Genomic DNA, 26576 nt, shown 5'->3' on the forward strand with positions numbered 1-26576 from the left:
TACAAGCCTGTTAAACAACATCTGCTGTTGTGTGTACACTTTTCAGGACAAGTCTCTGGATCTTCTTTTTTTTTTTTTTTTTTTTTTTTTTTTTTTTTTTTTTTTTTTATAGACATCTAAGACGAATTTTTTTTTCCCTCATTTTCTGGTCAATGTAAATGAGAACTCCTACCTCCCAAACACTTTGCACAGGAGGGTGGGAAAGTCCAGAGCGCAGATATAGGCCAGGGGCGGGGCCAGGGGAAGGTGGAGCCGACCATGGGGCGGGGCTTCCAGGGCCAGAGGGCGGGGTGTGCGCGCAGGGAGGAGGGGCGCAGGGAAGGGGACAAGTGAGGGGGGTGCGACGGGGAGGGGTGAGGAGGCTGGGGCCAGAGGGAGGGCTCGAGTCCTCTCCACCCAGCCCAGCAGACGGTGTGATGAAGAGGGCCCATTCTTAGCCCTGGACTCAATCCTCCCTCTGCCTCTAGTGCTGTGGGACTTGGTCTCTGAGCCTCAGTTTACTGATCTACAGAATGGAAGTCATAGTAGACACCTGGACAACGCAAGAAGAGGTTTGCCTTTTCAACACATTGTAGGTAACATGTTAACTTAACAATGACTATGCTCCAGCAGAGAAGCTGTTAAAGGAACCCACCCGAGAGTAAACCCATGTGTGGTGCTGAGAAGGGGGTTAAGGGGACCCCCCCCTTTAATGTGCCAGTCCCCTCACCCCCAGGCTTGCCCACCTCAAGGAACCTGACTCCTTTGCTGGGTAAGTCAGGAAGGCTTTTCTGGAAGGCTGCAGGCTCTCTGCGAGGGGTGCAAGAAAGGGAAGACTTGGGCACTGCCTGGGGGGTCTGGGTCCTTCCCCTAGTGTCTGGCAGGTTCCGGGAGCACCTCTACAGGTACCTCACTTTTTTTCACGCAATGGTCCTCTTACTGAGAAGTTTTAAGATTTACAGAAACTATTTGAGTAAAAAATAGGAGTTCCTATATACCCCTGCCCAAACCCCAATATCCCTTATTTTTAACATCTTCTAAGCATTATTCTTCACTAAGCTCTACGGTTTACATCAGGATTCACTCCTTGTGTTACACACTCTGTGGGTTTTGACAAAGGCATATTGACATGCATCCACCATTATTTTTCATCCAGAAAAATAACTTCACTGTCCTCAAAACCCCCTGTGCTCTATCTCGTTATCCCTCTCCCACCTCTCCGCCGCCGAGCCCCTGACAACCACTGATCTTTTACCATCTCCGTAGTTTGGCCTTTTCCAGAATGTTATATAGTGAGACTCACACAAGATGTAGCCTTTTCAGGTTGGCTTTTTTCACTTAGCAGTATTCACCGAATGTGCCTCCCTGTCCAAAAAATAAAAAATACATGAAAATAAAAAAATAAAGTTCCTCCCTCCATGTCCTTTTGTGGCTTGAAAGCTCATTTCTTTTTTTTTTTTTACTGTTTATTTATTTAATTTAGAGAGAGGGCAGGGAGGGGCAGAGAGAGAGAGAGAGAGAGAGAGAGAGAATCCCAAGCAGACTCCGTGCCATCAGCACAGAACCTGATGCAGGGCTCAAACTCACGAGTTGTGAGATCATGACCTGAGCTGAAACCAAGAGTCAGACGCTTCACCGAGTAAGCCCCTGGGTGCCCCAAGCTCATTTCTTTTTACTACTGAATAATATTCCATTGTCTGGATGTACCAGTCTGTTTATCTCTTCATCCATTAAAAGACATCTTGGTTGATTCCAGATTTTGACAATTATGAATAAAACTACTATAAACATTTGTGTGCCCATTTTTCTATGGATGCAAGTTTTCAGTTCATTTGGGTAAACACCAAGGAACACAACTGCTAGTTCATATGGTAAATGTACGTTTAGTCTTGTAAGAAACTGCCACGCTGTCTTCCAAAATAGCTTTACCATTTTGTCTTTCTTTTTTTTTTTTTAAACATGTATTTATTTTTGGACAGAGAGAGACAGAGCATGAACGGGCGAGGGGCAGAGAGAGAGGGAGACACAGAATCGGAAACAGGCTCCAGGCTCTGAGCCATCAGCCCAGAGCCCGACGCGGGGCTCAAACTCACGGACCGCGAGATTGTGACCTGGCTGAAGTCGGACGCTTAACCGACTGCGCCACCCAGGTGCCCCCCCCCCCATTTTGTATTTCTACTAGCAATGAAGGAGAATTTCTATTCTTCTGCATCCTCATGAGCATTTAGTGTGGTCAGTGTTTTAGACTTTGGCCATTCTGATAGGCATGTAGTGGTATCTCGTTTGCAAATTCCTAGTAACATACGATAATGAGCATCGTATACACCATTTAAAACAAGGAACTAAAAGGAAATAAGTAAAAATGGAATTTTCTTATTCTGAAAGTTATGCTACACAATCACTGTTGCATTTAGTGTGTGAATTTCACTGAGGACCTCAGGAGATATTCAGGTCTCCTTGCCAGGAAAGTTGGGCTTCTCCTAAGGAACGACCTGCTCATTTTCGTAATCAATCATTTGCCTTGCTTACTTTTTGCTTTTGCTACCCAGAAGCTCAAGAAGGTCTCTAGAATGACACAGGATTTATGGTAGGTATTTCTACCTACCAACCCTACCCCTCATTTTATCTTACAGTCCTACCCCTGTTTTTCCTTCTCTCTAATTTCCTTATTTACTTGTAGTTGAGTAACGGAGGAGGGATTAAAGTAATAAACAGCTACACCCAGGCTTCTGTCGTGTTGGACCACATGTTGAACTGGTTTGAGCTACCGGCTCCCTCCCTGAACCCCACCCAGGAGAGAGGAAGGGGCTCCTGACCCCAGCTTCCATCTGAGAAATGGTGGAAATCCCACTGGGGACAGAAAGTGGTTGGGTCACATTCTAAGAAAAGAATGTGCTCTAGTGGCAGAAGTCCCTGGGGCCACTGATAGATGATAGAAAATGAGAACTAACCATAAAGTGCATGAAATAGGTAATAATATGAGAGGAAATATGCATGGAGAAACTATGTTTGGCATGGCTTCATGAACTGCTTGACCCAATTTTGTATACCTGAGTGCCAAATAACAAAAAAGAAAGAAAGAAAGAAAGAAAGAAAGAAAAGAAAAGAGAAGGAAGGAAGGAAGGAAGGAAGGAGAAAGAAAGAAAGAAAGAAAGAAAGAAAAGAAGACTTAACAAAAATGATGGAATCATGCTGAACTATAAAGCAGGTTATGCAAATTAGTTACTATTATGTACTAATCTGATCCTTATTTGAACCCCTGTGAGGTCAGCAGGACATGAGTCATTATTCTCATTTTGCCGATAAGAAAATTGAAACCCAAGATGTTTACAACGAAGAGGCCATTTAAATCTATCTATCTATGGATTCAGGCTCAACTGCCTGACCCAGGATCCAGGAGAATAAAGGCAGGATGGGCCTGTTTTCCAGGAAAGGACAAGAGGGGAGCATCTGAGAGTCCACCTCAAGAGAAGGAGAGCTTCTAGAACCAAAGGTGGGTTGCCGTAAGAATCTGCCATATTCGCGATATGATTTTGCACGTTTCTCTGCCTTTTTATTCTTTATATTAACTGGTGTTGTGGGTTGAATTGTACCCCCCGAATCCCCAAAATGGATACATTGAAGTCCTAACCTCCGGTGCTTCAGAATGTAACTTTACTTGAAAATGGAAGGATTACAGATATAATTCGTTAAATTAAAGTGAGATCATACTGGAGTAGGATTGGCCCTTAATGCAATACAACTGACGTCCGTATAAAAAGAGGAGGGAGATCCAGAGGGAAGATGGCCACGTGAAGGCACCGAGACAGAGGGGAACACCACATGAAGCTGGAAACAGAGCCTGGAATGCTGCATCTTCAAGCCAAGGAATGGTGAAGATTGCCCGCCATCACCAGAAGCCAGGAGAAAGGCATGGAAGAGATTCTCCCCCAGCGCCCTTGAAAGGAGCCAACTCTGGCAACATCTTCTAGCCTCAGAACTATGAGAGAACAAATTTCTGTTGTTTTAACCCACCCAGTTTGTGCTACTTTGTTATGGCAGCCCCAGGAAATCAATACGGTTGGGGTAGTGTTAACAGCTGTCACCAACACACCCAAGACATAAAATGGCTGAAACACAACCGTAGTAACCATCCAGGGCCAGTAACCATCCAGGGCCAGGTTCCATATTGGCGGGCAGCTCTCCCCCACACAATCGTTTGGGGATCCAGGTTGACAGAAGCTTTGCCGAGGGGTTTCCAAGGCTGCCCTTGGCCTCACCATTCTAGCCCGTGGGAACAGAAAAAGAGTATGAGAGTTTTGATGGGTGAGACAGAAATGGCCGTATCACTTCTGTTCACAAACTGCTACAAAAGAGTAGGTGCACAAAAAACCAGAGCAAATCAAGGGTCATGGGTAAACAAGAAGCATCCCATGAGGCTTAACCATTAGGAGATCCATGGGGCTGCCCATGATTTCATCCAAACATTCTAGGGAAACTTGAAGAGGACTTCTCCACTGCCCCTTGACTTTGCTGTGGGGCTGGTGACTTATTTCTTATCTCTCCCACTTAATTTCCCCTGCAGCCATTATCAGGTAAGGGATTAAGGGACTCCCTCCCCAGGCAGAGTCATCCTGCTTTATAGCAAAGTGTGGCCAGAACAGAAGTGTTGGGAAGATCCCTGAAAGGTAGACAGTGGGAGCAAAGAGATTCACCAGAGAAGACTTGGCTTTTTGGTTGGCTTGCTTGTTCATTTGCTGGAACCCTGGCTTTGCTGATAGAATGTCAAGAGCATGAGTTTGGAAAAAAAAAAAAAAAAAAGCATGAGTTTGAGAGTCAGATAGACTGGGTTTAAACCCTCCTGTGTGACCCTGAGCAACTCATGTATCCTCTCTGGGAAACAGTTTCTCCTGCAAACCAGAGGTGGCAAAAAACAACTTGCAGCACCACTGACCAACGTGTAGAGCCACCAAAACGAAGTCCCGCCCGATACAGTGATCTTCCTTTTTTCACCTCTCTCTCAATTTGGAATCAGTGTCGCAGACCCCGCGAATGCCTTCTTATGGCAAGGGGTGTTCAAGGGGAGCAAACAGAATCTGCAGTGAGGTCAGCTCTGACACCACATTTCACACTTCCCTGTGATGGGAAAGACACGTGGTTTACTTTAGGTTTTTGCTCGGGCCCTGCATCTCTAATGAGCTCCCTACTCCTTTCCACCCACCCGAATTGTTTCCATAGGCCAAGGCCAAGGCCACAGCCAGCTCTGCTACGACACCTGCTCGTATCTTCAAGTGGGATTCAATGTTCTTAATGTGAATAGAAACACCCCGGGGGGGGCAGTTTTTGTCCATCTTGTTCACGGCTATATCCCCAGTCCTTGGGAGAGTGCCTGGCATATAGTAGGTCCTCAATTAATACCAGCTAGATAAATTTAATAATTAATTAAACTTTCCCCCATCCGACATCTATAGCCCTACTCACACTACACCATTCATTCATTCTCTCATCTGTCAACGAATATGGTGTGCCCACCGTGCACGGCACTGTGGGAAATGTTAAGATGGCCAGAGAGGTAGGCCTGCCCTCTAGGACCCTGAGGTCAATTAGACGGCATCAGACACGTACTACATATACACGTGTAACAATAATGATGCCGGGTAGGGGTCACCGTATGGCTCAGGGATTGTTCAGAGGAGAGAAAAGTTGCCTTCTGCCGGGACGATGCGATGGAGAGAACATTATCAAGTAGAGGACCTTGATCTTAACACAGCGCCCACTGCGCATCGTGTTACTAATTTTCATGCTTGAGTCTCCCGGTGGCCCACAACTCACCAGAGGTATTGTCATCCCTCCATCTTTGGGGTCCCTCACCCTACTTTGAGGATTCCACTTACTTCCTGTGCCTTGCACAGAAAGGCGGCTTGAATCCACGATGTTCCAGAATGCAGCAATTGCTTGGGAAGCGATCGTTCTGGCAGGGCACGTCTGGCTTGCTGGGGGAAATGTGTGTGAACACCTCCCTTTTAGGAGGTAACCAAGTCGGGGAACAGTGTGCCAGCTCAACACAGGTCCTCATTTTCCCACTGAGTTAGTTGGAGGATATTTGCTCCAGTTCTGCTCTCAGAGCCAGAGGCTGAATCTGGAGGCCTGACATTTGATTCCTTTAAGTATCGCTTTCTACCCTGCAATAAAAATACAGACATTCTCTAAACCTTCTCATCGATGGCAAATCATTTTGGAAAATCCGGCCCATGTCCTTGTTTAACCACTCCTAACCCCAAATGTATCGAGCTAATGGCCCCTCCTAAAGACAGGGTCATCTGTTAAATAACATACTGTTATAATATGAACAAGACTTCTCAGCCTAAGAACGTCTATCAGTGTTCTAAAATGTTAGCCTTCACAAACCCAGGAAGCACTGTGTATTGAAGAGGCAAAGGGTGAGGAGCAAAGAGACTTAGGCCCAGCCCGAGTCTTTCCTCTTCCAGGACACTGTTCTGACTTCTCTGTCCCTCACCAATCTAGCCTTTCTTGGAATCTTCCTTTCATTAATGACCCATTTCCAATGCTTTACATAATGCGCTGAGCACATGCCTGGGCCCAGCATTGCCATTGTTACCACACAGTCCAACCCTGACCACATCCTATCTTGAACTCTGCTCTTAAAATATCAAGTGTAAACATCTTGTATTATCAAAACAATCCTAACCTTTGAGAACAAGAACTGAGATCTGTACCCCACCCCCGAGGAGACACCAAATGCTTAATATTATTATTTTTGATTTTTGTCTTTCAATTTGGAAACCGCAAGAATATATGCATGCAAGTTATCTAAGAAGAAAATATTAGGACAATCCTCTGTAACAACTCACATCGGTGGGCCATATTGAAGGCATGGCTGTGATCTTTGAGATCTGATTCAACAAGGAAACGTGGTAAGCGGGATTCTTTAAAAAATAAAAATGACCCAGACTTAGGAGAAAGGAATAATAGGTAGAGAATACACACTAAGAGTGTGTGCGCGTGCACACACACACAGACACACACACACACACAAAGCAGAGAACCCTAGTGGACCACAGAGTATAATTCAAATCACTTAGATAGGGCTGTGCTTATTTCGTGTGACTGGTTTTAATGGAGAAGATTGCATGGGAGAGGAGAAAAAGACACAGCACGCATGGTCTGGCATAAAACAGAGCCACTTAAATCAGGATCGCTTTGAACTATCACAATTCAAGAATGATGTGGGAAATATGGAAGAGATTTAGAATACGTTTGCAAACAAGTCCTCTGAACAAAGGCAAAGCCCCCAAGTGAGCTGTTACTCTTGAACCTGAAGAAAGGGATGAAGAGTGGCATCGGGGCGTTGTTCTTCCTCCATGAACAGGTGGGGGCGGAGAAGACCGGTGAGCAGCTGTGTTCCCTCTCCCCACTGAGTCAGGAATGGAGGAAACAGTCAACAACAAGAATTTAGGCGAAACGTCAGGATTAATTTCCTGGCCGTGAGTGTTGTTAAACGTTAAAGTGGCTGACCCACAGATGTTAGGGACTCTCCTTTGTCGACACTCTTAAAAAGGGAAGGTGAATGGAAAAGACCTCTCTGTCTTGAGCAACGTAGGTGAAGACTATCTTGAAGCAGAGGGAGGCGACACATGGCCTTTGAAACCTCACATCCACATATACGTGTGCCATTTTAGATGCACCTGTGGGGTGGAGACTATTCCAGAACTAAGAGCCACACACTTAGAAAAGATACTCCGCCTCGGTGCACACTTCCCTCTGCGTGACGCTTGAAGGGAGTCGAGCATCAGCAACCACCACCGCCCCCAAAATAAACATCTTTAGGAACAAACTCCGGATTACCCAAGCTCAATATGCACGGCAGGGGTGTTCTACAGCCATCCCAAAAGACGGTCCTCTTCTGTTATTAAATTTAGCGGGAACAAACTGAAACTGTCCCAGCTGGGCTGAGTCTTGCCCCATGTCTGGGGCAAGGGACAGGGACAGGGACAATCTTGGGTGGTGGGGACTGTACTGTGCTCACAGACAGGAGACTCACACCCTTGTCTTGTGCCTGACCCCAGCCTGCTGGGTGGCACCCGACAGACCTCAGAGCTGTCTGAGTGACACAGTCAATGTTCCCACTTGTGAAATGGGCTGCCAACAAGAACTGTCGTAAGTTAGGGTCAGATGTGACAACGAGAAAGAACAGAGCTCTAAGGCGACGTGTGGAATCTTTATTGCTGAAGTGGATTTCACAAAAAGGAACTCCCTGCTCCATAAGAGGCTGCCGATTTGGACTGAGCTGCTGGTCCGAACCTGAATGAAGGAAAGACACGGTGAGTCCTCGGTTTTGCAAATGCAGTTTGCTCTCCGGGGACCAGGCAGTCGCAGGGGCACTGGGGGGTCACAGCGCCCTCTTTTAGCTGCACGGGCTCACCTTTTAGACAGAAAGTCCATTTAAAGGCCCTCCCCTGTTCAGCGGTTGGCTGATCTCTTTTCAAAGAAAATGATCTCTGGATGGAACGTGAGCGGAGGTAACAAGGAGAAGCATTCATGACCCTATTTTCCAGTGAGACAAAAAAGCACTTCCTTGTGAGGATATACAGCTGTGTTGGAGGTCATGTGATTTATTATTATTATTAATGTCGTTGTTGTTATTGGTATTATTGTTATTGAAAATGTCCCCTCAGGACCCTTCTAGTTTTAGACTTCCCACCTATAGTGGGAAATAGTACTAGAAAATGTTCTTTCCCGCCTCCCATCACCTAAGAACCCCCTTCAGCAGGTCTCAGTGAATTCGCAGGTGAGGGCGAATTCACCAAAGATGGGCTTAAAGGTGCTTGGGAGGCCATTAGTGAAATCAACTGTCCATTAAGGCAGAATAAGAACCATCAACATGGGAAAGAATACAATACAAGGCTGCTGCTCCCTGCCAGGTGACAGCTGGCAGGTGACAAGCAATTATGACATCTTTTTGCACTTTTTTTTTCAAAGTTTTGCAAATAAAGCGGGATGGTTTGATACGCAAAGCAAAAGATTCAGAGAGAGGAGAACAGAGTTCTAATCCCAGAACTCCCATGAACCAACTTAGAGACCTTGACAAATACTCTGGGCTTCAGTGTATCCAATTACAAATAAAAAATTGGGCTAGATCAGTGAGGACAGACAGAGTCCCCCTGGCAGGGCCCCTCCAGCTGACCGACAGTGGCTGCTGGGACACTACATGAAAAGGATTCTGTACCCAATGGAAAAAAAAAAAACAGTCTCTTCAGCAAATGGTGCTGGGAGAAGTGGACAGCAACATGCAGAAAAATGAAACTGAACCACTGTCTTACATCATACACAAAAATAAATTCAAAATGGATGAAAGACCTAAATGTGAGACAGGAAACTATCAAAATTCTACAGGAGAAAACAGTTAACAACCTCCTTGACCTCAGCCGCAGCAACTTATACACACATCTCTGGAGGCAAGGGAAATAAAAGCAAAAATGAACTACTGGGACTTCATCAAGATAAAAAGCTTCTGCACAGCAGAGGAACAATCAACAAAACTAAAAGGCAACCGATGGAATGGGAGGAAATATTTGCAAATGATATATTGGATAAAGGATTAGTATCCAAAATCTATAAAGAACTTACCAAACTCAACACCCAAAAAATAAATAATCCAGTGAAGAAATGGGCAGAAGACATGAATAGACACTTCTCCAAAGAAGACATCCAGATGGCCAACAGACACATGAAAAGATGCTCAACATCGCTCATCATCAGAGAAATATCAATCAAAACCACAATGAGATACCACCTCACACCTGTCAGAATGGCTAAAATTAACAACTCAGGCAACAACAGATGTTGGTGGGGATGCAGAGAAAGAGGAAGCCTCTTGCACTGCTAGTGGGAATGCAGACTGGTGCAGCCATTCTGGAAAACAGTATGGAGGTTCCTCAAAAATTAAAAATAGAATTATCCTACGACCCAGCAATTGCGCTACTAGGTTATTTACCCAAAGGATACAGAAACGCTGATTCGAAGGGGCACATGCACCCCAATGTTTATAGCAATAGCCAAAGTATGGAAAGAGCCCGAATATCCATCAACTGACGAATGGATAAAGAAGATGTGGTATACATATACGATGCAATATTACTCGGTGATCAAAAAGAATGAAATCTTGCCATTTGCAACAACGTGGATGGAGCTAGAGTATATTATGCTAAGCGAAATAAGTCACAGAAAGACAAATATCAAATGATTTCACTCATATGTGGAATTTCTGGAATTTAAGAAACACAACAGATGAACACAGGGAGAGGGAAGAGGAAATAAGATAAAAACAGAGAGGGAGGCAAACCGTAAGAGACGCTCAAATACAGAGAACAAACTGAGGGTTGCTGGAGGGGCGGTGGGTGGGGGAATGGGCTGAATGGGTGATGGGCATTAAATGTGCTTGGGTTGAGGGTGAGGACTAGACCTTATGTGCAAGTGATGAAGCACTGGGTTCTACTCCTGAAACCAATACCATACAGTATATTAACTCACTTGAGTTTAAATAAATAAATTTTTAAAAATGAGAAAGGGACTCTGAGGCTGCATCCCAGTTCACTAGGAAAGAGTGCTGTGATCGATTAATGATGCCTGCCATGAGTGCAAACAGCAGCAGAGGAATGCGTGCCACGGACTGCCATCCTGAGGTGAATGAGTTCGGGGCCTCCCAAGACTGTATCCCCCCAGTGGAGGATTCTGTGAAGCCTTTATAAAGGCCCAGCAAGAAATCATCCTTCTTTTTTTACACTGACCTATAGGGTGTTCTAGCTTTAACTAGCCCCTTCTCCAACCGCTTGCTCTAAAAGTGTCTTCCCTAGGCCTGTCCTGATTGTCCCATGCCCCAGCACACGCCTCACCCCGTCATGGGTGTGAAAGGACACCCATCAGAGGGGTGAATAGGAGTTAAAATATCTTTTCATAAAAGCCCGAGTGGCAAAGCCGTATCACATAACTAAAAGTAGCTAACGGGCCATAACGACATATGACCCACTGAATCAGGGGTCCTGGACTGCAGCCCCAGATTTGCCATCTGCCTTATGCCTCCGTGCACCCCTCTGCTCTGAAGGACCCGAAGCCTTCACTTTTCCACCCGTGGTGGATGATGTCCTCACCTGCCCCCGCTTCCCTTGCTACTGCTCTGAGATTGTGACCGCTCCCTGAACCTATTTCTTGGAGCCAGTTGGCCTTTGGACCCACAAGTTCCGAGCTAGAATGAAGCTCAACCCTTCCCTTGGATGAAGAAACGAGGTCTCAGGCAGAATAAGACTTCTCCCAGGGACTGGAAATTAGAACCAAGTCACTGAGCACCAGGAGAGGCCAGACGTAGTATCCACCCCCCCCCCCCCCCGCCATGGTATCCCAGCCGCATCCCTGCTGTACTTTCTCCCTGCCTAGACCAGGGGTTCCCACGGGCAGGGGGCTTTGGGCGAACAGCAGGAAGATGTCACCGAGTGCATACAGACGTGGGTTCCCTCCCTGGCCTGCTGCCACCCAACTGGGCTTAACACACCCACTGCCCGCTTTAGCCAGCCGTCTCCCAAACCCTTGTCCGCAAGACAGAATAACATACCACCTCCTCCGGCACTTTTTTTTTTTCAGTTTACTTATTGTTGAGAGAGAGAGAGTGAGCACAAGTGGGGGAGGTGCAACAGAGAGGGGGACAGAGGATCCCAAGCAGGCTCCACACCGACAGCAGGCAACCAAACGCGGGGCTCGAACTCATGAACCGTGAGATCGTGACCGGAGCAGAAGTCAGACGCTCAACGCCTCGACCGACGGAGCCACCCAGGCGCCCCTCCTCCCGCACGTTAATCATGCTTCCTTTCTCACGCATCACCCAGAGTATGTTAATTAATGATTCCTCTGCCTCCCTGCTAGTCTGCATCTCGGAGAAAGTTTCTTATTCGTGTTTACTATCCCCCAGTCCGCAGAGCCAACTAGAACAAGATCGTATCTTCAAACCGCTAGGTCTTCGCCCTGATTAAAAATAAACATTGAAACTGAAACTAAACAGCAACAAGTGTGGAGCTCTGGGCACTCGATCTCATTGGATTGCATCACTATTTCCACTTTACCAATGAAGCAATTGAGGCTCAGAGAATGAAAGAACTTGCCAGTGAGTCTCCCAACAAATCAGATTCGAAGCTGGGAGCTGACCCCACTGCAATTTGGAGACCAGAGGCCCCTCTTCGCCCCTGAGCCGGCTACCTCTACTGAAACCCCTAAATGTGCCTACCTGGGCAGGTGGTTGTGGGGAACACACGCCCAAGCCAGACCTCCTCCTGCCAGCATGCCCTGGCGGGATTGATCCGTGCCCCTCTCTGGACTGTCCTTGGCCCAGTGCAGCCCAAATTCAAGGGCTCCAGAGAAACACAGAGGGTGATTTTTCAGGGGCTGGAAGCTTCGGGTCCTTCTGGTCCTCTTCCCACATTTCCATCTCCCCACAGGGGGAGAGAAGAGGAAATAAGGTAAAAACAGAGATAAGATAAGATAAATAAGATTTAAAAAAAAAAAAAAAAGAGAGAGAGAGAGACTCTTAAATACAGAGAACAAACTGAAGGTTGCCAGAGGGGGTGTGGGGGATGGGCTACAAAGGTGGGAGTCCTAAGGGAGTGAACAAGTGTGATTCGGGACAACAGGGACCACGTGATCCCCTGGAGAAGCACAGACTAAAGCTAGATGATGCTTTGAAAAGGGTTTGGACAAACTCCAGGCTGGCTGGCCTGCAGGGAGAGGTCAAGGCCAATAGCGCCTTGTCCCGCCTACAGCTCTCGTCCGTGCACCACGTTCCCTTTGCCCAAAGAAGCTCCTGGAAAAGCACTTCTGTCATCCTTATGGGACAGGAGGAGGCGAGGAGGGACAGGCAAGTGTCCACTACCTGCCAGCTGCGGGGCTAGTGTTCAAGTACATCCTCAAAGTTAGGACCACTGGCCAGGTGGGTGGTGCTGTCAGCCCCATTTCACAGATGAAAACCCTGGGGCTCGGAACGGAGGTGACTCCCCCAGGAACTCCCCCAGAGGGAGAGGGGTCCTAAGGCAATACACCTGTTCACTTGGTTGCAAAGATGGGGGCAGTTTGGGGGGGAGGGGAGGTGGTGGCATGTTGGTTGAGCCATCTGGTGTGACAGGACCATGCCCATCCTAAATGGATGGCATCCTGAATGGATGGACAAAAATGATCATCCCTGCCCGGCTTCCCTCCTCCTGTCTCTCCCACCTGCTCTCCTCCCCCGTATCGCCTTGGTTATAGATGCACAGGCAAGCGAGAAGCTTCTCTTAGCAAAGGATGTCCCCGAACACAGCCACCAACCCCGGGTGACGAGTGAGCAGGCTGCAGCGGCCAACCAGTCTCAAGGAGGGGCGGCCAGTGGCCAGCCAGGGCCCAGGAGGACGTGAACTTGGAGTCAGCGCTCCGGCCAGGAGCCGCTGGAGCTGCCCCCGGGCTAACCGCCACAGGCCCGAGTGAAGTTAATAAAGTTGCATCCTAATCGTCTCTGAGGTCTCTTGGGCTTACGTTCCCGAAGGGCCCAGGCATCAGGATGTGCTTTGTTCATTTACTTTGGCAAGTTTAGCTCTGTATGCTTCTCGCTGCACTTCCTCGTCTGTTTTGCAAGCTTAATAAAGTCTTCGTAATGAGGCTTCCCTTCAGTGAGGCTGTGCAGAAGCCACTGAGAAATGGGGCAAAAGTGACAGGTTTTCTTCTTCCTTTTCTTTTTTTTTTTTAAAGAATGATTGTGTTTGCAAGTGAGGGAAGAACTAATGAGCTTCTAGCCCGTTTAGAGGCTCCATTCCCCATTTTGAGACTGGGCCCCTCGCAGGGGCACCCCGTTTCTACTTGATTATTTCCGTGTGAAGTTTTCACACGGTCACTCTCAGGAAACGGGGGTCAGGAGAATAAAGACACGGCATTCCCCATGCCTGAGGTTCATCAGCATCCACTCCTGGTGGGGGGGGAAACTTCCACATGACTCCTTGCATGTGGCCTGCCCTGTTCGAGATGCTGGCAGGAGCCACAAGAAAGGAAGGAGACAGAGGCGGAGACCGTACGATGGCTCTCCCAGGGACGCAAGGTAGCGGGGAGGTCTGTGTCCCCGAGGCCACAGCACGCACTGTCTATACATGCTCGGGGCTGGATTGGTGACACGGTGGGTAAGGACAGCCACACCTCATGGAAGGGATAGGACTCCGGGGCTAAGGTTTCTCAGAGAAAGCTTCTCAGGAGAGGGTCTTGACATTGGTCTTGAAGGAAGAGGGAAAGGAAGGAGAACTCGTATTTTTCTAAACACCATGTCGGGCACATTACCTCATCAGCCCGTCATGGTAGGGGGTGAGGACTGATATTTAACAAGGGAGGAAAATAAAGCCCAGAGAGGTTAAGCAACTTGCCCAAGGTCCCACAGCCAAATCAGCCCTCAAACCCACAACTGTCTGACCCCAAAGCCCATGATTTTCCATTCTTCCTCAGCCTCTGGAAAGCACAGGACTTGGGGCAGCAAGAGAGATCTAGAAAGAAGTTCGAAGACAGAGAGAAGATTGATTTTTTTTTTAAATAATAATAACATGAGAAAGAGACCAATGCTGTCTCTAAAGGCAACAGTCAGGGTGTCTGCAAACAACTGTAAATTCTAGAAGGAGAACCCAACAGAAGCTCGAAGATTCCTCCCATGAAGGAGAGCTCTACTTTACGTGTGGTAGTAACACCCTCCGATTGTCAAAACAAATAACCACCAGTGAGTGGTTAAAACAACAGAAATTTATTTTCTCACAGTTCTGGAGGCTGGAGTCTGAAATCAAGACCAGCAGGGGGGCACCTGGGTGGCTCCGTCGGTTGAGCGTCCGGCTTCGGCTCAGGTCATGATCTCACAGTCTGTGAGTTCGAGCCCCGCATCAGGCTCGGTGCTGACAGCTCAGAGCCTGGAGCCTGTTTTGGATTCTGTGTGTCTCTCTCTCTGCCCCTCCTCTGCTCACACTCTCTCTCTCAAAAACATTTTAAAAAATTAAAAAAAAAAAAAAGACCAGCAGGGCCACGCTTTCTCTGAAGACTCTAGGGGAGGATCCTTCCTTGCCTCCTCCAGGTCCCCGTGGCTGCTGGTGCTCCGTGGCTTACAGCCACATCCCTCCCTCCTAGCTCTGCCTCCATCTTCATGCGGCCTTCTCCCTGTGTCTCCTCACAATCTGCCCCTTATCAGGACACTGATCATTGGATGTGGGACCCACTCTAACCCAGGACGGTCTCATCCTGGGACCATGCCTTAAGTACAGCTGCAAAGACCCTATTTCCAAACACGCTCACATTCACAGCTACCGGGGTTTAGGACTCGGACACATCTTTTGGGGAAATGCAGTTTAACCCACGACACCTGCCATGTCGAAAAGTTAACTGCATCCAGATCATCCGAGTGACTGTACAGCAACCAGACCTATAAAACGGTCTCAGAAGGGGATTAACGACCTCACAGAGGAGGGCAGGGGGCACCACTGCCTCGGTGGCAAGCAGGACAGGAAGGGCAACTCCTGTAGCCTCCCCACTCCATCCTTTGGAACATCACAGAGGGTGGCACAGGTCTCACCCATGGGTGCTGGGCATTCTTTTCCTTCCAGCCTCTGTAATGCCTTGCAGATGTGTATTTTTTTTTTAATTTTTTTTTTCAACGTTTATTTATTTTTGGGACAGAGAGAGACAGAGCATGAACGGGGGAGGGGCAGAGAGAGAGGGAGACACAGAATCGGAAACAGGCTCCAGGCCCTGAGCCATCAGCCCAGAGCCCGACGTGGGGCTCGAACTCACGGACCGCGAGATCGTGACCTGGCTGAAGTCGGACGCTCAACCGACTGCGCCACCGAGGCGCCCGCAGATGTGTATTTTTGAGGCCGCTTGGTAGAAGAGAAAGGAAAGAGCTTCAGAGCCCAAGGAGCCGAGTTCAAACACCTGGTCTACCACTGACCAGCTCTGTGACCTTGAGAGTGAGTCACCCGTCTGTTCGAGCCTCAGCTTCTCCATCTAGAACAGGGAGAAATATCAGTGCCTGGCTCATCAGGGCGTCATAGAGATCGGCAAGGAAATCCATGCAAACTTCCATCAGAGTGCCCGGTGCGTGCTGGCTACTATATTTACCGGATGGTCGTTGTACACATCCCCGCAGCTCCAGCACCTGCCGCTAAGGTCTGCGTGTCAACGGCATGCGCAGATGATTGCTGCAGAATGTCTACATAAACCGTGTCAGCAGGGGGGTTCTCGCATCACGAAGGCTGGTGGACGCGATGGGTTAGTTTCTCCACCTCCTTCGCTCCCAACTTCTTGAGCAACTTCCAGCACTGCAGAGGATAAAAAGCTAAGAAATACATTTCCCAGAGTCCTTTAGAGCTGCTGTGCTCGCTGCGGTTTGGGCTCCATCAAGATTTGGAAGGCAGGCATGAAATGGAGTCTCCTCTGCGCATTTTTTTTTTTCCTCCCCTTCCCCTTCTCGCCTGCCAACAAGAAAAATCATGACGAGCAAGGAATTTGCTACGGCAGCATTCCAGCGTCCCCTCTTCGGGTTGCTGGGTCCCGAGAGACATGTGGGGGTGGTGGACGCAGCCCCCTGATTCTGGCCTCCTGATACCTGGGTCACAGCATCGCCATGGTGGCCTTCAAAGGCTGTCGCTGCCCTGGGGATGGGTTCTTGGAGAGCCGTCTTCTGGGAGTCACCCCTGGAGGTCCAGCCTAAATCTTACCTACTCCCTCTGTCCCCAACACTTTTGTAAGCATCTGATTCGCTCCACCAGGTTTCTCCCTGCTCAAATCATCGCTATGCCTATCCCTTCACTAATACCACACGGCCTCGACTCCTGTAGCTTTATAGTAAATCTTGAGTGTTATGTGAGTCCTCTAACCTCCTTCTTCCAGTTGTTAGGCTGGTATGGGTGCTTTGGTCTTCCACATAAATGTTTAGAGCCACCTGGTCAATTTCAAAAAAAAAAAAAAAAAAAACAGTGTCCTGGCATTTGGGGATTCTATTGACTCTTGCTGAACGTATCAAGGGTTGATTATATTGCCCGCTCCCTATCCAGACTGACAAAGGTTCCTCTCTGTCCCACACTGCTGGGCTGTCCCCTCCGTTCAGTTAGCCTGTGGGTCCCCGGTCAAACTAATAACAAACACCAGAACCCTAGGGGCACCTGGGTGGCTCAGTTGGTTGAAGGTCTGACTTCGGCTCAGGTCACGATCTCACGGTTAGTGAGTTCGAGCCCCGTGTCGGGCTCTGTGCTGACAGCTCAGAGCCTGGAGCCTGCTTCGGATTCTGCGTCTCCTTCTCTCTCTGTTCCTCTCCTGCTTGCGCTCTCTCTCTCTCTCTCTCTCTCTCTCTCTCTCTCTCTCTCAAAAATAAATAAAGACTAAAAAAAGAAAAAATTAAAAAACAAACACACACCAGAACCCTATTAGCCTCGTCTCAAGTCCTGGGCCATTGGCTCCAATGGGCAGCTGCTGAAATACTCCTCCAAGTTTATTCTTGGTGATGCATGTCTCATTCCCCATTCTCCTCTCGCATTGCCTGACACTCCATTTTTCTTCCCCCACCTGGCAACCCCTCCTCCCCCGGGCCCGTCTGCCACCCACCATCTCAGCGTAAAGTTAAAGGACCTTTAGATCTACGTGGAGATTTATTTTTGCCCAAGAAAGTGCAGCTCTATCCATTTCCCTCGTTTGCCTCTCCCTCCACCCCACCCCTGCACCTCCAGCCCCACTCCCTGCCCCAATACACAAAGCCACAAACACTCTCCCCACTGCTAGAGACAGAGATGGCCAAAATCCTTCCTATTTCTGGCCTCCAAATTACAGGCTTCTGCAGATGGGGAAATATAAGGTGTGAGGCCCCAGAAAGTTCATAAACTTTTATGCAGATTGGTTTTAGTCTGGTTTAAATTAGGCAACAAAATAGAATTTCCAGATGTTCTATTTGGAATTAACTTGGCTACAGAGAAAAGGCTACTAGGAGGAGGGGTTGGTAATAGTGTGATTTTTACATTCCAGAAAGGGAGTCACCAAAAGCATCTGGACTGGATTAGAAGAGAGGAACCTGCTGGTTGGCACATTAAGAGCTCTGCTCTCATTTATTCTGCCTCGAGGACGTGCAGAGGTGCAATGCAACATTCTCAAGCCACTGGGAAGATAAAGGGCCAGTGTGGTGGTTTTGCCCCAGCGGTCAGCTAAACGCAGCAGAGATTTTGGTCAGACATAAGGATCTCAGTGCTGGGCCGGTGGTTCTCAAACTCAAGTGTGTGTGTGAACCCCGCAAGAATCTTGCTAAATGCAGATTCTGAGCGGAGGGTAACACCGATGCCGCTGGCCTGGGGGCCCCACGCCGGGGAGCACGCCGTTGTAGAGCAAGGACCTAGGTGGTCAGAGGAGCTAGGAAAGAAGTTCCTGTCAGACTAGGGGTTTCTTCACGACTTGCCGTGGCCCAAACATGTCTCCGAGGCTGGAGAGGTGGGAGAGGCAAGAGGGAACAAGTGAAAGTCAGGCATCATCGTCCTCTCTAGCAAGAGTGAGGTATGGACAAACGAGTACAGCAAGATTCGGTAAATGGGGTCCTCAGTGTAACCCAGAGCTGTACGGGGACCTGAAGAGGTGGTGGCCAATTCCATGGGGATGAGAGGAAGCATCACAGAAACCCAGGTCTTGGGAACTGGGAGGCGTCAGGGAAGAGAGGGAAGGGCATTCCTTGTGAAAGGAACAGCATGTGCAAAGTCCCAGGAAATGTTTAGGATGTGGTGAACTGGGGGGGGGGGGGGGGGGGCGAGCACATGGTGGATGAGAGAAGGGTTGGCAAGGGCTAGCCAGACCGGGAAGTCCTGGGAGCCTGGCTGAGGAGTTTGGAGCTGGAGCAAAAAGAATAAGCAGGCACGTTAAATAAGAGCAACAGTGGCTTGGATTTATGTCAAGGATGATTACTGCAGGGGAGGGAATGAGATGCCTTCTTGTTTGAAATAAGACAAGAGCACCGTCTGCCTGGGTGGCTTGGACATTAGCCCCCGTGATGGCAAGAAGTTAGGCCTGGAGCACCGCCTCTGCCTCCCTCTTTCCTGCTGAGTTCAAGCCCAGTCAGCCTCATGGGTTCACAGGTAGGCTCAAGGCTCCAGAAACAACAGAAAGGCAGGTGTCTGGGACTAAGAAAAACAAGAAGGACTCTCGGGGTCCGCAGGAAACGGCTGGGCTTTCATTCATTCATTCAACAAACCTGGGCTATGCCCTTGGTGTCCTCTGGGAAATAGTGCATGTAAAGGTGGGTACGGTACGGCATGATCCGTGCCTCGGTAGAGGTAGCCCAGGTACTGGGACGCTGCGAGGGTGTGCCTGTGCCACCTTGGGGCGGACAGGAAGAGAATGGGGTCAGGGGAGAGGCCTAACGGAGGCGACCCCCTGGTTGAGGGTTGAAGGGTAGGTAGAATTCAGCCAGACAAAGAGGAGGAGGGACAATTCAGGCAGCTGGCACAGATAAAAGCATGGAGCGTATGGACCGTAGTCCATCCAGCATGGAAGGGGCAACGGGGTTGCAATGGGTTGGGGCCTGGTAGAGATGAGTGTTGGCCATCAGTTAGATCCTCAAGGGTCCGGGGTCAGAGTGTTAACACCCAGGGTCTCAGCCAGTGGGAATTGGACAGAACAACAGTAGATCGAACAGGAGGGTCTAGAAGCGGCTTGTACCAGGATCACGTGGGCCCAGCTGCACAACCTAGGCCAGCTTATGGGCCAGGCTGGGTCAGGATCTCACCAAGCACCTTTCAGTGATCGCTTTGGGTGGACAGGTGAGGTCAGGGTCTGGTCATAGGTCCACAGTGTCATGCTTCCTTTCGAAGCCACCTCAGGAAGCCATCCCCACTGGACTCCCCAACCTAGCCAAACAGTGTGAGCCGAGGTGGGGGCCTCCAGTGGGGAATCCTCGGGTCTATACCCCTCTAATCAGATAGGTGTCAACATTAGCATCGGTTGATGAAGAGGTTTTTAGGATTTCTGAAACTTCAACTTGTTGGGACATCAAAAGCTGTATGGATCATCCCCACACATCACAATCTGAAGGGCCTAGAGAGAGAGAATAAAGGGGAACAACCACACCAAAATGGAGGCGGGAGAGGTGTGACTGTAGGGTCCCACAAGGAGCAGGTGGCAAGGCAGATCATGGGCAACATCAACGGAACGTGTCAAGGCGAAAGGTGTAGAAGCTTGGGCACTTCTGTGTAGGGACAGAGAGGACAGGAGGAACAAAGGAAAAATGGCACTTAGTGACCCAGGCAAAGAGCTTCTGACGTCCAGAATCCCAGGTGTCCCAGAAGGGAAGTCAGGTGGGGCACTGGAGAAGAGCCTGAGATGTGTGCCTTGTTCCTGTGCAAGTACAGTGAAGCTTCTCGAGGTGAGATGGTCTCTCATACCTGTGCTGCTAAAAGAAAAATTATTCCAACACTTTTTAAGTGGCAAGCAAGCCTTTTTTCCCCCCAGACCATTGCAGTAGGTGTAACGGCTATCACAACAGGGGACAGACTGAGCTCAACTCTGAATATTACAGAAACCACTGGGGATTTGCCACCAAGGAACAGAATGAGGTGGCTGGTGGGTAGAAAATCACCAAGAGGAGATATCAAGGGTGAGGGGCTTCCAGCCTAGCAGGACTCTTGCTTAAGATAGGCCATGGTGATCACATATCAAGGGTAAGGAGAAACGAAGAGTCTGATCAGATTTCCCAGGGGTGGGGGTAGGGGCAGGTATTACCTCTAAACTGACCTAGAAGCAGTCTTCTTACAATTCGGCTTAGTAGACCAAAGACGGGGCCCAAGGACAAGGTCTAGTCAAAGAGACGGCTCAAGGAGCCTGATTAAAGTCTGGTCCAGGAAAGAGAGAGCCTTCACCACCTTATCTGAAGGAGGATCTGTCCAACAGAACATGAGGTGTCCTCACTGTAGGCGGGAGCATGACAAGTGGGGCCAGTATTTCAAGAGTGCTGTGGAGCCTTTCCTTGTTTGGGATGTGCTGATTGAGTCTCCTTCTCCATGCCAAACCCGTGCTCCATCCTTCACGGAGTCCCAGTGTCTCCAGCAGTCCTGCCCAGCCGCAGAGGAACCAAGCCCAGTCATCGTGTCCTCTTCTCGAACCTCCTAGATGCCTCCGTGGAGCAGAGCCCCTGAGGGAACCAACGCCACTATCCCAGCCGCTCCCTTATTCTGCTGCCACTGCAGGTGACGTGTCCCATCTGCGGGAGCCAGTGTCAAACCTTAGCCAAGTAAAGGATCTGGGCCCCCGTGGTCTGACATGGAAACACATCACAGAAGTCTTCAGAAATCACATAATCCCATTACCTCACTTTAAGATGAGGCACTTGAGACCCAGGACGGAGCAAGCGGTGGGTTGTCCACACAGGGACAGGCAGAGACAGGCTGGGTTAGGGTGTGCTGATGAGCCCGGGTTGTCAAAAATGTCTGTTTACTGAGCACCTACTCCACACCAGAATTTCTGTTCATCGAGCACCTGCTCCATGCAGGCGACTCGACTAAGCCCTTTAACACAAATACACAACAGCAGCCACCAGTGGTTGACCAGTGTATGCCCAGCACTTGACATACGTTAGCACATCGGATCTTGAAAACCGTCTTAACACGTGAGTGATTACTGCCACTGTTTAAAGAAACCCGGGTCTAAGGGTGCAAAACAATGTGGCTGGGTCACACGCTGGGTTCACACCTGGGTCAGTCCAACAGTAAACTCTTAACCTCATTTACAAATGTCGTGATCCTCAGCCCCTACAAGTCTATAGTTGGTGTTACTACCCTCCTTTCTATGGTTGACAACCCTGAGGCTCACTGAGGTGCAATAACCAACCCAAGTTCACCAAGTTCTTCCTCCTCCGGTACCCTGAGCCCCTCTGACTCCCTAAGACCGTTGAGGAGGGACATTCAAAAATGGCCATTTGGGGGTGCTGGGTGGCTCAGTCAGTCAAGCATCTGACTTCGTCTCCGGTCAAGAGCTCACGGTTCGTGAGTTCGAGCCCCGCGTCGGGCTCTGTGCTGACAGCTCGGAGCCTGAGCCTGCTTTGGATTCTGTGTCTCCCTCTCTCTCTGCCCCTAACCCACTCACATTCTCTCTGTCTCTCTCAAAAATAAATACACTTTAAAAAAAAAAGATTAAAAAAAACACAAAGAAATGGCCATTTGGGAATGCCTACCAGTATCTACATCATTACGTGCCATGCAACCTCATCAGGGTGGTCCAGGGCACCAAAGGCCTGCACAGTGCCACCTTCTGGGAGTCCCAAGGTTATGACCCAGAAAGAATCCTACCTAAAGACCAGAGGTCCACCATCTGAGTTTGGCATCTGTGTGGTATTGACTAGAGCCATCCAGCTGTGCCTGAGCGTGGTATGTGTGTCCGGGCCATTAAAGGAGAGCGGAATGGCATTGAGATTGGCAGAACAGAAGGTCCCCAGCATACTGTTTGAGGAATTCTGGAGTCCAGATGGGCACGCAGAAACCAAACGGCATTACTGAACAGTCTCCCCGACCGAGGTCCACCCCCGAGCCATACTGCTGCCCACCTGAGTCAAGGCCCAGAACCTTCTCTGCTTCCCCACTGACTACAAACAACATCAAAATGCCTCCCTGTCACATTAAGACTCCCTCCCACCAACACACACACACACACACACACACACACACACACACACACACACACTTAATATTCCCATTTACTGCTGATTGGTTGTTAGTCCCTAAACATACTTCGTGCTTTTCTGCTTCTGGGCCTTTGCATCTGCTGCTTCCCAGGCAGGAAATTCTCTCTTCTCCTCCTCTTTTTGCTGAAAACCTACTCATTCTTCAAGGCCCATCCTGATCACCTCACTCTCATTGCTGTATCCCTTCCTTTGGAACAAATCATTCTCCTCCCAAACGTTCCAGAGAACACCATTCACACTTGGCTTCTGATTTTGCCAGGGAAGCCTGGTAGTAGGATCATCTCTCCTACTTTAGGGAGAAAAGGCAGAGCAAAGGCCATCTCTGTGGCCCTCTGTGCTAATCAGTGGCAGACAACGGCAGCTTCTTAATGTTTGTTGAATTTAAATCACAGTGTATTCAAAATGCATATTCACTGCCTGGCCGCATGCATCCCAGGCTGATGGCACCCCAAGGACTGATTCATTGCCAGTGGAGGCCGGTGTCTGGCAGGCAGATCCCCAGGCACAACGTGACGTGCACCGGAAGCAAGTTCTCAGCCACTTGATGGTAAAACAGAGGTGATGGGTAAGCAGTGGTGTACTGGCAAAGGTTTAACAACTGGCTGTCTAGGGAAGAGAAAGCCTTGGCTTGCATCATGTGCTAATTTCTATGGCATAAATATGGTCACCTTTGCTGCTTTCAAGATACCGATGACATCACTGAACACTGAATTGGGAAGAAAGGCCGATGAGCTCCTGTGACCAAGTAAGCACCACCAGATCCTTTACACTACTCTACGTGCCGGGGGAGATTTCTGATCATGGTAACAGCTCCTGGGCTGTGTTGCCAGATATCTCCTTCTCCCACTGTCTTCACCTTATTTTAAGATCTTCTACTGTCTTATTCTCAGTCACCATCATCAATAACTTTCAATAGCCTCCTGTCTGCTGTGACACCTCCTCGTCTTACTCCCCTCAAACCAGCCAGCCTGGGTGACCTTCTTAACACACAATCAGATCACAGCATTCCCTGCATTTAAAACTTTTGGCGTGGCTCTCCACTTGCAAGATGAAGTCCAAACTCATTACCACCACCCACAAGACCAGTTTGATTTAGCCCCTGCCCACCTCCCCAGCTTCATCGGGACCTGCTCCTAGCTCAGCCACACTGAGCAGCTTTTGAGTCTTTGCCTGAGCCACGCTTCCCTTTGCAGACTCTCTCACACATTTTCCCGCCGTCTGCCACCCTCTTCCTCGTCCATTCTCTCCTTCTGGCCTCAGCCCAAAGCTCTCTTCCTCAGAGATAACTTCAGGCCCCACCCATCACCCCTGTTGTTGTCTACCCTAGATCCCAGATTTTTAATTTGTAGCTCTGATCCTGCCTGTCATCAGCCACTCATTTGCACGGTCATTTGCTAAACATGAGCTTCCCCCGCTGGCCTGTAAGCTCAGGGAGAACAGAGACCATGCAGGTGCTGCCGGGGATAGTCAGCATTTATCCGGGAGCCAGGCACACGGTAGAGAATTAGTATCTGTGAACCGAATTAATTAGTTAATGGTCTATAAACTCAAAGAAATAAGCAAAGCCATTATGGATGGCCATTCCCCGCACTGATCTTTCAGGAAAGACGAGGAACCCCAGTGAGAAAACTAAAACCAAGAAGGCAGGCGCGAGACCAACGCGATTGGCCGCATGTCTTTCTCTGTATCTAGGGCTTCACCATCTTGAGCTTGTACTTGGAGGAATCGAGGAGTCTAGACATCTTTCCTGAGTGGCGGCCGCTAAGGAGGTATGCACCCACGAAGATGATTATCCCTATAATCCAGGTCCTCTGCAGGCTCATTCCTCTGACCTGAAAACAATGCATGGATTTAAACTGGCTAAGTGGAAATTACAGAGCCTTGAGCCTTGAGCCTTCTAACCTTGTGATGGGGTCGGGAAACGACGGTATTTTCTAAGTTTGGGCCAAAGAGTGAAAAAAAGGAGGAGCAGTACCTCCTAAGCCCAAAGTGGCTGTGGCGGGAATTAGCAGGAGAGCTCGAGGGCACACTGAGTCCCAGGGTCGGGGCCAAGAGACAAGCTCTTGGGCATGCTGCAGTCACCCACATGGAGAGAGTCCCTCCATGGCCAACTATGGAGCATCTGGCTGTGGTTTTTTTTGTTTTTGTTTTTGTTTTTATTTTTGGGACAGAGAGAGACAGAGCATGAACGGGGGAGGGGCAGAGAGAGAGGGAGACACAGAATCGGAAACAGGCTCCAGGCTCCGAGCCATCAGCCCAGAGCCTGACGCGGGGCTCGAACTCACGGACCACGAGATCGTGACCTGAGCTGAAGTCGGACGCTTAACCGACTGCGCCACCCAGGCGCCCCTGGCTGTGGTTTTTAAGAAGCATGACAGGAAATGTCTGCACAGTTTCTGATCCTCCACTTGAAGGGCTGATATTTGCGAAACCTGCTGTGTTCAGGGTTGGCCAACCTTATGGTACCAAATGTAGACAAAGGAACCGCAGGGCAATGGCCCTTGAAGGAACTATGCATTGGCCTGGTCGAGGTGGCTAGACCGTTCCTGGGAAATCAAGACGCTACGAAAGGAGCCAGGACATAGTGATGGCAAGGCAAAGGCGGACATGGGTGGGGACGGGCAGTGGCGGGCAGGCAGACTGGACCCTGTGGCTCCACCGTGAATCGGAGGAGCACCAGCCCCAGCCACCAACGCCCAAGCCCATCGCGCACTGCTCCCTTGGTCACGGGAGGTGGGCTTCTTGACTTCCGGTCAGCCTGTCCGTCTCTGCCAGGAGGCAAGGCCGAAGGGGAGCCCACACATTCCCAGAAGGCTGCCCCGGGGCATCCTGCCTGCTACGTGGGCCCTGATCAGCTCCTCTCTCACGCCGACATCGCCTCACTCATCTGGTGCCCAGACTGTGCCCACCTGTTCCACGAAGCCCACTTGCCTTAAAGTCTCCACCACATAATTCTGCAATGCATACCATTCTGGATCTTTCTGCAATTCAATCACCTCCAGTATGGGATGTGTGGAGAACAAACAAGAAATTCCACTCGTGTCTATTATCTGTCGAAAAAGTAGCACAAACTTGACAAATACCTAATTCAGGACTTAGCACCATTGCCCTCACACATGAGGGCATGAGACAGAGCCCCGCATCGGGCTCCACACAGGGTGTGGAGCCTATTTGGGTTTCTTTCTCTTTCTCTCTCTCTCTCTCTCTCAAAATAGATCAGCTTTAAAAGTTGATCAATTGTAGGATGAATTACACATTTTCCTTGTGCAAAAAAATATGTGTTCCAAATTTGCTGGACCTTCCTGTGATAAAACTAGCTATGGCCGGAACAGTCTTAATTTTTCAAAAACACATCCCTTCCAGGTAAAAGTAATATTTTAGCCAAGTGGTAAATAAGTGTTTTGCCAAAGTAAGGCGTGCTATATAGCAAAGTACCTCGAGCACAGGTGTTTGAAAATGTTTCTGTCGTTGTGTGATTTTGTTTTCTGAGATAGTACATGTCATACCTTTCCTTGAAAACAGCTCTAATATGTGCACACTTTTAACACTTGGAAACAATTTCTAACTTATTTAAAAATTCTCCCAAAAAAAAGCGGTAGTGGGTCTTCAACCCATTTGTTAAAAATATAACTTTTGATTAGCTTACAAGAATTGACATTAAGGAAGATGGAAAGTGACTAGCTGACTAGATGAATTTCAATAAAAACCTTTGTGTAATTGCTGGGTGGAATTTTTTTTTTTAATGAGCATCTTGATTTAGTAAAGCCCAGCCAGCATTGCGTTTCTTCCCGTTGGATTTCTGTGCCTTTGTAAAGATTCTTTTTTCAGCTCTGACAACCATTAAAACTAAGCATTAAACACACAC

This window comes from Prionailurus viverrinus, chromosome C1 (genome assembly GCF_022837055.1).
Source record: "Prionailurus viverrinus isolate Anna chromosome C1, UM_Priviv_1.0, whole genome shotgun sequence".
Classification (NCBI taxonomy): Eukaryota; Metazoa; Chordata; class Mammalia; order Carnivora; family Felidae; genus Prionailurus; species Prionailurus viverrinus.